Source organism: Quercus lobata, chromosome 4 (genome assembly GCF_001633185.2).
Source record: "Quercus lobata isolate SW786 chromosome 4, ValleyOak3.0 Primary Assembly, whole genome shotgun sequence".
In the NCBI taxonomy this organism is placed as follows: Eukaryota; Viridiplantae; Streptophyta; class Magnoliopsida; order Fagales; family Fagaceae; genus Quercus; species Quercus lobata.
The window spans coordinates 78,584,388-78,599,576 of record NC_044907.1 but is presented as its reverse complement, the minus strand read 5'-3'; positions in this window follow the sequence as shown (position 1 = coordinate 78,599,576).

Below are 15,189 nucleotides of genomic sequence, written 5' to 3'. Positions count from 1 at the left end.
ATATGTACATTTTATGCAAGATACGGTGGGACGAGCAAAATCTGTCCCATCCATTTACCTATTCGTAATGGAAAAAATTTGCATAAAATAGAACAACAAAATTGATCAAACTAGGTCCAGATTGTCAAAATAATAGCTAAGAAAAGTTTAATTATTGGCTTTATCTCTTAAAATTAGTATGAGAGAGAATATATATATATATATATATATATATATCACCATTGTTTTTTAAGTCCTTGATCAGCCAGATTCCTTCAATCTTGAAAACATGTGGTACAAAGATATAAAATCATAAAAACGTTTCACCATGTCTCCAGTCGAGTGACTCAAGATATTTCACATTAAATTAAAGAGTTTTTGTCATGTGACTCACTAATTATTAAGATAGTTAATTTACTCATGAGTTACTAGTTATTAAAATGGTTTCGATAGTATTAGTAAAAAATTTTCTTTCTTTTACATAAAATTTTAATTTATGGCACAAAAATTCCACTGGTATACATAAAATTAAATAATACTATGGTGGAGAGAGAGAGAGAGAGAGAGAGAGAGAGAGAGTATTTAGGGGACAAGAAAACAAATATGCAAGATAATCTATAAATAGGATATTATACATTAAATAATTTAAATGAATATGTACATTTTATGCAAGATATGGTGGGACGAGTAAAATCTGTCCCATCCATTTACTTATTTGCAATGGAAAAAATTTGCATAGAGTAGAACAAACAAAACTGATCAAATGAGGTCGAGATTGTCAAACTAACAACTAAGAAAGGTTTAATTATTGGCTTTATCTCTTAAAATTAGTATGAGAGAATATATATATATATATATATATATATATTATATTTATCACCACTATTTTTTAAGTCTTTGATCAGCCAAATTCCTTCAATCTTGAAAATGTGTGGTACAAAGATATAAAATTGTGAAAAACATTTCACCATGTCTCTTGTAATAATTGGTTGGAATTTTGAAGACTTGGAAAATTTTGTTTGTTTGTTTGTTTGTTTGTTTGTTTTTTTTTTTTTTTTTTTTTTTTTTGGTAGAAGTAAAGACTTGGAAAGTTAAGTGTTATAGTCTTCCTTTTGTAATAAAATAGTTTGTTTCAAATTGCAAAGTTGCAAACTGAAAATGTAGGAATCATGTTATCTAAGTCCTTGTATTGACCCAACAATCATGTTATCATGTGGCAACCCTGTTATATGGATCTCTATTTATTTTCTTTTTACTCAAATAATGTTTTTTAAGAAACTCATTTATAATTACATATATACTCAAATTTACTCATTAGGATAAAGAAAGTCGAACAAAAATTATGAAATCATGAAAAATAGTCACAAAAGTATACACAACATGTATAGTTAGAGACTATATCAATCAAGTAGTCATTAGTGACATCAGTGGGTTTACACATTTATAAAAGACTCAGAGCATTCGCATCCAAGTATCTAAAAAAATACACATTTTACACTTTAAAATCATACTTTATCTATTTTACCATACTATTTTACAACTCACTTACAACCTTGTTTTAATTTTTATTTTTTTGATGAACAAAAAGGGGGTCGAGGGCGACCATTTTGACTCAACCCTCTGGGCGTGACCATAGGGGCACCCCCCGCTAAAGAAAATTAGATTGAGCCATAGCTACTATGATTCGAGATGACCACAGACCTCACCCTAACACCACGAGAGAGTTGCCAACCAGGGGCTAGCTACAAGAGGATTCCCACACTTCTCCCCAGGTAATCCCTATTTTTTATATTTACATATAACACATTAAAAATAATAAACCATTTCATGAAATTTTTTATACCACTTTTATAGGAAATAAAAATTTTTGTCAAAACATTAATTATTTTCTTTATTTTCCAATCAAAAATTTCTAAAATAGTGCATTAAAAATACCCTTAGATCATCCATTAACGTGTTCCAAATTTCCTAATAAAATTTCCATTACTTATCTTAAAAAACAAAAACCTTTAAAGCTTGTATATAAAAGTGAAAAGTGTTCCCTAAAAAAAAGTAGAACATGTTGAAGTAAAGTCTTTTACAGTTTCCTATTTTACATTTTCAAAGAATATGCTGGCAGTGATGCAATGAGAAAACAAGAAGAAGTACTAGTCTTGTTGACGAGAGAGATGAGAAAAGTTGAGGCCAGGCCTCACGACTCGTGGCACAGAACTTATTAAAGATATTGTTAGGTTGCATAGAGTGTGTGGTGTGAGTATTGAGCATTGCTTGTGAAGACTAAAGATTAGAGAGAACTCACACGAAAGAACAACTTACTTTCTTGTCACAAATTGAAAATGACACACATTCATCAAATTTGATTTGTGGAAAGAAAAGTTGAAGAAATGTTTAATTAGTAACTCTACCTTTATCTCTTAAAATTTGTATGGGACAAAATAATATCACCGCTCTTTTTAAAGTCATTGATCTGCTAGATTCTTTCATCCTTTAGAAATGTGTTTCACCATTAGAAGACTTGCAAAGACTTGGAAAGTTATATTTTTCTGCAGGGTCCGTCTATTATTACCTACCTAAATTTTGGACTATAGAATTATTTGTTCAGATTGCTGAGTCGTTGGAGATTGAACATGTATTAAGCAATCATTGAATGCGTGGCAATCATATTGTTTGGGTGTTTGAATTAACCATGCTAAAAATGGTATTATCAGAGACTGTTTAATGTCATCTTTTTTTCTTTTTTCTTTTTCTCTCAAATAATTTTTTTTTTAACAAAAGCAAAATTGATAATTACATGAAGAAAATTTTAATAAAAAAATTATATATATTACAAATTATATCCTCTAGTTTTATTTAATTTTGTTTCTTTAATTTTAATTTTTTTTTATTTCATTTTTTTCTTCAATTTAGACATTTCATTAGTTCCGTGTCCAATTTTAACTTTATTTATATTTTTCACTTCCCGAAACAATGTTGTTTTAATGGACTTGACAAATGGAGGTTGGATTCCAAGAGCCTTATAGTTCAATTGGTTGCCACTTTCTGATATTTTAAAGACATCCAAAATTCAAAACCCCTTACCTGAGTGACTATCTTTTGCTTATGCTAAGTAAATATATTAATTATTACCAAAATATTAAGTTTCTTGTTAATAGTTAAGATGTTTATTCCATGTAAAACTCTATTACCTAAGCTTTAATAAATTTAATATTCTATTACACCAATAGTTCATTTTTAAAAAATTTTAAAAAAAATTAATACTTATTTTTTTGATCATATATTATAGTCATTAGTGACATTAGGGGGTTTGCACATTTATAAAACTAACTTTATCTATTTTACCATACCATTTTACAACTCACCCATATCCTAGATTTTATATTTACATACAACACATTAAAATAATATAAATTACTCCAACAAATAATAATAAACCATTTCATGAAAGTTTTGATACTACGTTTATGAGAAATAGAAAATGCTATCAAAATGTTAATTGTGTTCTTCTTTTTTTTCCCATAAAAACTTTCCTAAAATAGTGCACTAAAAAATATCCATAGAGCATCCATTAACTTTTTCCTAATAAGATTTCCATTACTTCCTTGGATTGTAGATACATCAGCAAGAGTTAGGTATATTCATATCTTAATCTAAATATGCTAAAAATATTGTGAAAAAGTTTGGATTGAAATTTGCTAGTTCTGTTAGAACCCCCATGAGCCCAAATGTTAAATTCACTGTTGATTTGTTAGGAAAAAGTGTTGATTCTTCTCTATATAGAAGCATGATAGGTAGTCTCCTTTACCTTACTGCTAGTAGACCTAACATTAGCTACAATGTGGGACTGTGTGCTAGATATTAGGCTAATCCCAAAGGGTCTCATATGATTGCTTTGAAAAGAGTCATAAAGTATGTCAAATCCACTGCCGATTTCGGTGTGTGATATAGCAAGGACACTAATGATGTCTTAGCTGGGTATTCTAATGTAGACTGGGCTAGTAATGCTGCTAATAGAAAAAGTACTTCGGGGGGGGGTTGTTTTTATGTGGGTAATAATCTTGTCTCCTGGATGAGTAAGAAGCTGAATTCCATCTTATTATCCACTACTGAGGCTGAATACATCGTTGACAGTAACTATTGCACCCAACTTCAATGGATTCAAAAACTCCTCATTGATTATGGTATTCGTCAAAAACATCTTACCATCTATTGTGACAATACCAGTGCCGTTAACACCTCTAAGAATCCTATTCAACATTCTTAAACAAAACATATAGAGATTCGATACCACTTCATTCAGGAGCTTGTCAAAGATGGCACACTTACTCTTGAGTTCATTCACATTAATGATCAGAAGGCTGATTTGTTCACTAAGCCTTTGGATAGCAAACGGTTTGAATTCCTATGCCAAAACATTGGTGTAATCTCCATGGAGTGATCTCTTCTCCTTCTCCTCCTTCCTCATGCATTTGCATCTAGTTTTATGTTTTGCTTTATTTAACATGTTTTTGTTTATTTGTTTTCAGTTTTGCTTTATTTTATTTTTCATAAAAATTAAAAAAAAAATTGAAAAATCAGAAAAATACAAAAATAGTGTGTGTTTTGTGTACATTGATACTTGTGTACCTTGGTTTCTTTTGTAACTTAGATGAGCATCTCAATGCACAACTAAGCAAGTAAGCTTTTTGGCTTGTGTTTGTGACGAGTATGATTAAGTAATCTTTTATACTTAAAACTCATATACCTCTTTTTGAAGGGAAGGACTAAAAAATCCTAAAAGAAAGGCATAAATAACCATCTCACCACTAAAACCCGCCAATCATGTATAACATTTTTGTGCTTCGGCATAGCAGAATTGTGATATTTAAGCTTGTTTGTTTTTAGACCCCTTAAAACCACAATCAGATTAACCTAGGTAATTAGCCAATTGATTACTTAGTCAAATTAACAAATCTAGGTTAACACAAATATATCATATCAATGTATAGCAGCGGAAATATAAATAATACAATGATATGATAACTCGGGAATGCTAAACCGGTAAAAAACTTGGGAATGATTTAACCTAGCTATCCTTAAGGTAAAAAGCATATCCACTAGAAAGAATCGAAATTTTACAATAGTGACTTAGACCACTAACATCTTATTGCTACCCACCAGTAGAAACATACTGACACGACCACGTGCAAGCTCTAAGACCAAGGACTCCTTCTTTCTTTGGCCTTTGCAAAACACAAACACTCACGTTTGTGACTTTGAGATCCCACTCAAAGGTTTAGCAACACAAACTCTCCTGTTTGTGACTCCAAGACCACCCTTGAAGGTTTAGATCATCAGCACCTTTGATGACTAAAGAAGGCAGCAACTTCTACAATACCGGATCTTGAGATTCTTCAAGTAATAACACCGGTAGAAGATATAAGAGAGCTTTTTAGGGACAAAACCCTAAATACAAAAGAGGCACACTTTTCTCTCTCTGAAAAGCCTTTTAAAAACGTGCTTAGGGTTTCCTTTATATACTGGGAGAAGTAGATCTGAAACTCTAATCCTTAATAGGCTTAAACTGCTATTTGGGCTTAATTAAAATTCTGCAAATACTACTTTCGATCGATTGAGCCTATCTTTCGATCGATCGAACCAGACAAATTATGAAATCTTCTTCCTGCAGCTTGTATGTTCTTGAATCTTGACTTGAATCATCTTGAGCATTGTCTAATAATATCTATAGACTCTAAGATCTATATCTAGACAAGTTTGTGTTCACGATTTACCAATTGTTCTAAACTTTTAGAACCTAACAAAGCTTACATAATTGGGTATTTATTTTCTCTCTCTTATATGCCCATGCATGATATGCTCAAAAGAAAAATTTGCAAAGAAAATCAAATACAAAAAGAATCAAAATGACTTTGAATATGATTGCAAGTGTGTTTCTAGGAGATGTGGGAGTTATAGGATATACCTCAAAGGTGATAGTCCCCATCAACCAGTTATGATTGTGTGTGAGTGATATTGATTTTCTCATATCTCAAATCGTCATAATATGAGACACTTATGTACTCTTGCTATGTTTTCACATACAACACGCAAATTCTTTGGTACTTTTGATACATGTGTAGGTACAATGTGATTTGGCTATCACAAGGAATACATGTGTTAATGTGTGCTTATTAAACTATCTTAACTTGTTTTCGAAATATAAAATTGGTTAGACTTGTTTAGTGTGTGTTTGTTTTGGATCTATGAATGCTTTGCATTTTCTTGTTGAGAGATGTTTTTGAGAGCTTAACATGTTGATTGGATCTATGGTTAAGTAGCTTGCTTGTTTGAATTCATCTTTATGTTTTTTTCCTCTCTTTGAAAAACTACAGATCCTTGACAGATTCCTATCTATCGAGCCCCTTAGACTTTCTTTCTTGATAGACGTTAGCATATACTCAATCCATCGAGCTTTCTAGACTTTGTCTTGATAGCTTCTTGATCCATCGAGAAACTTTCTGTCTGGCCAATAGAATCTCAATAGAATCTTGATCCATCGAGGTACTTTTGCCATCGACAGATTCTTGACAACACCTCAACAGATTCATATCTATCAAGATTTAGTGCTCGAAAGATCTCGGCAACTCCTCGATCTGTCGAGCTGCGATTTCTATATTGTAAGGTTGAATTTATTCAATCATGTATCGGCTTTATTTCATGTCAAATTTGCTTGTATTTTAACAATTAGATACCCTGTATTTAGGTGGGAGTTATGTAAGGGTTGTGTGTGAGAGAGTGTGAAGAAAACTCAAGATGTGTGCAATAAAAGGAATCTCGTGACTGGATCTCGCAACTGACTCACGATTGGCAAGTTGTCAAAGTGGCACACGTGTGAAGCATGCAGGGAACTGAAGGGTCATGACAGCTAGAGCACTACAGGACAAAAATGTATAGTTTGACTAGGCAGTTAGCTTGCGACTCAAACTCGCGACTCATTCCAATCGCGAGGCTGAGTCGCCAGAATACTCTATTTGGATGAAAACTGACTTTTTACATTCCTCACATACACTACTATAAATACCCTTATACCCACGAAATGTAGAGAGCTTCCAGAGAGAATTTTGAGAGAGAAACCCTAGAGAAAAACAAGATTGACTGATCCATAATTTTCATCATTTGATTCTCCAAATTCCTCTACTCTCACCCTTTCCATTGACATATCCTTGAGAGGTACATTTTGTGAAATCCTTATCCCACCATACCCATATCAGTGAGGAGGTATTTTGGTGTTTGGGAGGTAGTTCGGAGATGACCAATTTACTTGGTTGATGCAATGGGCTTATTGCGGGATCCAAGAAGTAAAAGAAGACAAGGTTAGACGTAATCCTATAGGAGCAAAAAGCTTGGAAGGCTTTGGTGCATTGGGTAGATTAGGCTTAGAGGGTCTTCTGCTATTTATGTATCCTAACTTTATTCTTTAGTGGATCATTTAACTGCTTGGAGCGCAACAGAGAGGTTTTTCGTCAAGGTCTTCAGTTTCCTTTTCGATAACACATGCCGGTGTTATTTTTGTGTTTGCATCTCTCTTCCCTTACTCTTTATATTTTAATTGCTATTGTATTTGTGATTAATTATGGTTTAGAGTGTTTTACCAATGTGATTATAGCTTATATACATCTTTCTACACATATATTATTTGTGTATAGCTTGTGTTGGTATTGTTAAAATTGGGGGTCTAAACATTCATTAGTGTTTTACACAGTAATTGAACTTTCACACACACACACACACACACACACACACACACACATATATCTTTAGCGTGAAATCAGATTCATTTTTTTTCTCACCTCTCTCTCGATAGAAAATCTTTTCTCTCCCTCCAGACACTCTGTTCTCACTCAAAACCCTCTACCCAAGTGATTTTCAGCCTAGACCAAGATAAATCCCTTGGTAAGTTTCCTAAATCCTTCATTTTTTATGCATTTCATGCATTAGACCTAGGTTTTGGGGTTTTTGAAATTTTTTGGGGTTTTTGAGAAAATTTTGGGTTGGGTGTTGTTTAATTGATGATATATGATCATGCATCTCATTCCATTAGCATTTTCACAATGTTTCATGCATTTAGATGTGTACTTGATTATTGAAAATTGTGCATTGGTAGGTTTGGATTGGGTTTCAACCCATGATGCAATTATTTTTAGCACGTCACATGTTTATTCATATATCATGCATACATACCATTTCTTATCCTTCTTTGTACTCTATTGTGATTGTGTGTTTTGTCTTCTCTCTCTCTCTCTCTCTCTCTCTCTCTCTTGGATATACTACGCATGGCACCCAAGCGCAAATCTACTCTGACTCAGAACCCTTTTCGTTCTAGGTCTTCATCTTCTTCTAATATTCCCCCTTTTCATGTTTGGTTCCATGATGAGAAGGCCCATTAGGACTTCTCTAATAACTTCTCTAAATGTGGCGTTCATTCTGACCGCTATGTGATTCTATTGAACTTTTTTGATATTTCTCTACCTAGTGTCATTTACACTCAGGGATGGGAATCTCTTTGTGAGATACCTTTGAGGTGTCCCATTGTGATCATATAGGAGTTTTACTCCAATATGCATGGTATCGATACCTCTATAGCTCAGTTTGCTACACACATCAGAGGTACACGTATCGTAGTCACTCCGGATCTTGTATCCGAGATACTACACGTCCTGCGGGTAGCGCATCTTGACTACCCCACTTGTCAGCGTCTGAGGACTGTGTCCAAGGACAAGCTTCTGTCTCACTTTTGTGAGACACCCTCCATATGGGGTGAGCGCCAAAACAGCCCATACCTGGGTTTTGCAAAATGTCCGAGATTCCTTAACATGGTGATGAAATTTTTTCTCCATCCACTATCTTACTATAACTCCATCATAGAGCCTCGTGCTCGATTTTTGTTATCCCTCTTAGAGGATCTTTCCATAGACTTCCCTTCTCATTTTATCACTTCCATCATAGATGTCTATAAGGATACATCGGCCCGTGATAAGCTCATCTTTCCTTTGGCTATCATGCGAATCCTTTGCCATCTTTCTATCCCTATTCCTGATTTTCCCTACTATACTATCATGGGTGCCATCAGTGCAGCATCTGTCTAGTGGAGCGAGGCCCAACTTCAACCGAAGTGGCCACGGATGGAGACAACTGGTCCTTCAACCCCTACTGTTCTTTCCACCTCCGCTCCTTCTTTTTCGGCAGGTGGTGTGACTCTCAAGGTGATCATGGCGCAGCTTCGGTGCATGGATGCTCGATTCGACACTCTCAGTGATGAGTTATGTTAGGTGAACACCCGTGTCAGTCGTATCGCACAACAACAAGCTCACCTTGGTGGCTTCGTTGCTTCTCCATCTCCTTCTCTTGAGACTTTTAAGGACAAGGATAACGATGATGGCACTGATGATGAGGATGAGAATAAGGATGCTAACTCTTCTACTGATGAGGAGATGACGACCTCTCGGTGACTTACCCTTTGTCATTCATGACAAAAAGGGGGAGCAGTTTTAGGATGATGAGAGTAGTCATGTATTTAGGGGGAGAGTTAGCATAGGACATTTTTTTAGGGGGAGTTTCTATATTTTGAGGGATGTAGTGAGGATTTTATGTACTAAGATGCTCTAAAAGTGAAAGAAAAAACCAAGCACGGGGCTCTGTAATAGATTTATAATGAGATAAGGGATGTAAAACAAAAGTCATGACCATGTTAAGAAAACGAAGGCCTTTAACGAAGCCCAAACAGTAAGTGAACTGACGCTCACCCCAATCAGAAGGGTGCTCACAAAAAGAAGAAATAAGCTCATCTTTAGACACGGTCTTAAGACGATCACAACCAAGATAGTCAGGATGCTCTACCCTAGGGACACGGAGCACATCATATACAATATCCAGTGTGACAACAATGCGTGTACCTCAAACTCGAGTAACAAAAAGAGGTACTGAAAAATCAAATCCATGCATGTTAGAGTAGAACTCCTGGATCAACACAGATGGACAGGTGATCGAGACGTCACACAGTGACTCATATTCCCTACTGTGGATGACAGTGGGAAGGTCAGTGTCGGAGAAGTCCAACAAGATGACTTGGTGTTTAGAATGATTTCCTCATCGAGAAAAGTTCTTAAAGAAGTCCTATTTGGCCTTCTCATCATGGAACTGGACGTGTGAGGGAGTAGGATCAGCAGAAGTGGATGCCCCAGAATGAAGAAGGTTTCGGGATGGAGTAGATTTGCATTTGGATGCCATATAAGCAAACTAATGCAAACAGAAGAGAGAGAGGGAGAAAGAAACAATCAGAAAAGTCCCAAGCAATAAGAGTATATCAAAATATATTGAATAGAAAGTACATATGCATAGGAATGCATTAACATGTGACATGCAAACGTAATTGCATCATGGGCTCAGCCTAATCCAATCCTACCAACACATAATCAGTTGCACATATATAACACACATCTAAATGAATGAAAATATAGTTTTAATGAACATGAGATGCAATGCATGAAGTTTTAAGATCACATAAGCATAACCCAACCCAAAAATTTCACCAAAACTTCATCAATTTCGAAAATCCCAAATTAAAAAAAAAAAAAAAAATCCCAAAATCTAGATCAGAATGCATGAAGATGTATGATGAAAGACAAGAAAAGAGATCATACTTATGAAAATGCAAGAAAACAATCAAGGAAAGAGTAGGGAAGATGAAGTGGTTGAGTTGATAGTGTTTGGGAGTGAGAAACGAGAAACTGTTGAGAGAGATTGAAGAAATCAAATCAGAAATCGTGACACGCATATATTTATAAACCTCATAAAGCTCGATCGATCAAGATGTATAGAGGAGCTATCGAGCTTTAAAACGTGTCTTCTAGCTGTCGAGCCAGCTATCGAGGATCAAACAACAGAATTCTTCACAAAGAAGCTTGATGGATCGAGGTAGCTGTCGAGGAGTTATCAAGGGGACAGAAAGTTTCTCAATCGATCCACCTAGCTATCGAGAGGTGTCGAGATTGCGATAAAAAGCAACTGAGGAGCTCGATAGATACGCTATGTGTCAAGAGGTGTCGAGGAGCTGTCGAGATTGCTTAAAAACAGTTTTTCAAAGAAGAGAAAATCACAGATATGAATGCAATCAAACATGCAACTCAACCAAGGATCCAAACAACTTTTTTGAACTCTCAAAATCATCTCTTAATAATAAAAAAGTTAAGCACATAGATCCCAAAATACACACACACACACTAAACAAATCTAACAAATTTTATATTTCAAAAACAAGTCAAGACAGTTTAGTGAGCATACATTAACACATGTAAATCTTGTTATAGCCAAATCACATTGTACCTGCACATGTATCAAAAGTAGCAAAGAATATTGCATGTTGTGTGTGAAAACATTGCAAAATTGCATAAGCGTCTACATGTTATGACGATTTGAGATATGAGAAAATCACTTTAACTCACACACAATCACAAATATTTGATGGGGACTATTACCTTCGAGGTACATCCTATAACTCCCACATCTTCTAGAATACATGCTTGCAACCATATATAAAGCATTTTTATTCTTTTTTCTTTTTATTTTCTTTGCATATTTTTATTTTTGAGCAAATCATGCATGGGCTTATAAGAGAGAGAAAAGAAATACCCAATTATGTTAAGCATTTTGATATTCCACTTTTGCTATGCCGAAACATACAAATGTCATTTCATGATTGGTAGGCAACAGTGGTGAGATGGTTATTTATGCCTTTTTCTTAGGATTTTTTAGTCATTCCCGTCAAAAAGAGTAATATGAGTGTTAAGTACAAGAAATTACTTAATCTTACTCATCACAAACAAGGGTCACAAAGATTACCCGCTTAGTTGTGCATAGAGATGCTCATCTAAGCTACAAAAGATACAAAGTTTAGAAAATTTTGTTTTAATGGCCATCCAAGGTACACAAGTACCAATGTACATAAACACACACTATTTTTGTATTTTTCAATTTTTTTATTTTTTATTTTTATATGAAAAACAAAATAAACCAAAACTGAAAAGAAAACAAACAAAAACAAATTAAACAAAAACAAAACAATGCATAAAACTAGACTAACTCAAAATAATAAAGCAAAACACATAAGTAATGCAAACAAAAACAAGAAGAGGAGAGAGAAAAAGTGATAGAATCACTTGGAGCCCTTTTCTTTCTACACCTTGGAAGAACTTTTCCTTTGAGTGAATCCGTGAACCGGAGGTGAGAGGGAAGAATTGAAACCGTTCAAGTTCAAATGGAACATAAGGGTTTTGAGAAGATCTCCAAGGGGAGCAAAAGAGGATGGAAACTGATTCTGATTTCCTGATGCGATCATGCTATTGCTCTACTGAGTGGCTAACCACTTACAGTAACTAGGCCGAGTATGACCAGGTGCTCTACAGTGATGACAGAAATGCTACTTTTTCTGTTTTGGCTTAGGAACAAAAGCAATAGTACTAGTAGAAGCAATACTAGGAGAAGATAAATCATACCCTAAACCAATTCAATCAGAAGCAGATTTCTGAAGACTTAGAATCTCATCGAGCTTAGCGCTTAAAGTTCTTTCTAGCTGAGCTCTAACTTCAAACAATTTTTCCTCAAGCTTCTTGGTCATCTCGACCAAGAAGTTATTCTCAAACCTCAGTGCTCCAATAGTCTAATTTGCTTCATCAAATTTTGTAGAGATTTCTTCTCACTCAACCTATACTTCTTCTCATGCTTTTCTAAGACCTTGTAAAACTTTGCATAGGCTGTGTGGATGTCATCTTGTTCATCCATCTTTTCAAACTTGGACTCCACCAATTCCTCTTCTTCATCCACATCTTCAACAATCCCCACAGTAGGATTAACAATGGTAGTGAAGGCATTAAGGATTCTATCATCCTCAGGCTCGATGTCGCTCAATGTAGTTGCGAGTGCCTAGCTTTTCCCAATGGTTTTGAGATATGTAGGGCACTCTTTATTAATATGAATGAAACCTTGACACCCAAAGCACTTTTTTCCTAAAGGAGTAGTGTATTCACTGCCATCCCTAACATCCTTCTTCCCTTTGTCTTGGTTCTTAAACTATGAGGAGCTAGATTGCCTACGATCCTTGTCGAAGCCCTTCCCATTTGTATTCTTCATGAACTTCTTGAATTGCCTTGTAATATAGGACTTCACCTTAGAATCTTCATCCTCTGAAGACTCATCAGTATCACTACTCTTGGCCTTCAGTGCCATGCTTTTGTTCTTGCTCAATTTCTCGATCTGTGTCAAACCCAACTCATAGGTCTGTAGATTTCCAACGAACTCTGTCAAAGGAATTTTGTCAATATCCTTTGATTCCTCAATCGTGATGATCTTGGCATGGAATCTATTGGGTTTAGGAATGGTTTCCCCACGATTAAAAGCTAAGTTCACCATGTCTTTACGCTTGGCATAGAACTCATCAAACGACTCATCCTCCTCCATCTTGATTTCTTCAAAGCTTATAGTGAGCCTATAAAGTTTTGAATCTTTGACAGCCTTGGTTCCTTCATAGGTTGTCTGGAGAATGGTCCATGCTTCCTTTGTAGTTTTGGTGGAGGATATCTTCTTGAACTCCTCATTTGTGATCGCACTGAATACGGAATTCAATGCCCTGCTATTGAAGTTTTCCACCTTGATCTTAGCATCATCCCAATCGGCCGGCGCTTCCTTCGCCTTAGTCCAGCTGCTCACCACAACTTGCCACACTTTCTCATCTAGAGACTACAAGAAAGCTCTCATGCGTACTTTCCAGTATGCATAGTTAGTGCCATCAAATAAAGGAGATATGATAAGAGACTTTCCTCTATCCATGATAAACTGGGGTCAATGGATCACACAGTAAAGATTAACCCTAATTAGAGTGTGCCTACTCTGATACCACTTGATAGGCCAAAAACATATTGACCCCTTATGATGAATTAATTGATTAATTAGCTAAGCTTATTAATTAATTAAATTAACATGCAATGTATGTGGTAGCACAGACAAATCACCAATTAAACTAAGTATGCAGCATAAATTAAATTCACACGGTGATTTGTTTACGGTGACATTGGGAAGTCCTTATGGTGTCTTGGAATATAAATTAAAAATAACAAATCCAAAGCATCAGATATACTATTTTTCAAATGCATGAATCCTGCCATCTCAAGGAGGAAAAAAAAAAAAAAGAGAGACCCATTTACACCAGTCAATCAACATTAGTAGAAACTAATAGCTATTTATTGTATTTCTGTGTGTAGGAGGGGGGAAAATGGTATTACCAAAATTACATTTTGCACATTGACCTTATCCCCTAAATTGATCTTAGGCGTGGTCATTATCACTCAATAAATAATTCAACTCAACGATTTCAAAACTGGGCTTTCCATATCTAGGTAAATTGGACCCAATAAAAAGCATATACATATATATATACACACACACACACATTCTTGAAGCACAACACAAAATTTAAAACAAGAAACATACACCAATCAAAAACAGTATTAATTTGATAAAAAAATAATAATAGAACAGAGTCAACCTCTGGTGAGATAGCCACTAGATCAGGGTAAACTGAAGGTTTAAAATAAATCCAACTGACTTCAATAAATTTATCAATGGGTTCATGTCTCGATGCAATTGTCATAGTGCTAAGTTACACACCTTTATTCTCCATTGGTGTTTAGAACTACTCCTTGCAAACAAGGCACACAAAGTCGACACATGGTTGTCCCATACAGTAAATTCAGGCATACAAAGAATTCAACTTGAACTCTCTGGAATTGAACACTTTGCCTTAAATCCATGAGTTTTCTCTCGGTCAAGACCAACAACAAGATTTTGAAATTACCCTTTACATCATTAGCTGGCTATGGCATCAATATTGCTCCACACAATTGAATCTTACAAGAATAAGCAGAATAAAGAGAATATTATTAGTTGGTTATGGTATTGATACTTCGCACCAGACATTAGTTTTGGAAAATGGCTTTCATAAACCTGTAGCCATTATTTTCTTTTAAGCATTTTGGTTGTAAAATTTTCTCTAATATCATGGTTTAATTCACTGTGGTAGATTTGGTATTTGAAATTGTCTTGGAAGTTTTAGTTTGGTGTGATTCATTGTGGTTCCTAGGAGTTGTCATGTAAATTTTAATTGCTTAAAGTCAGATTCTTCTT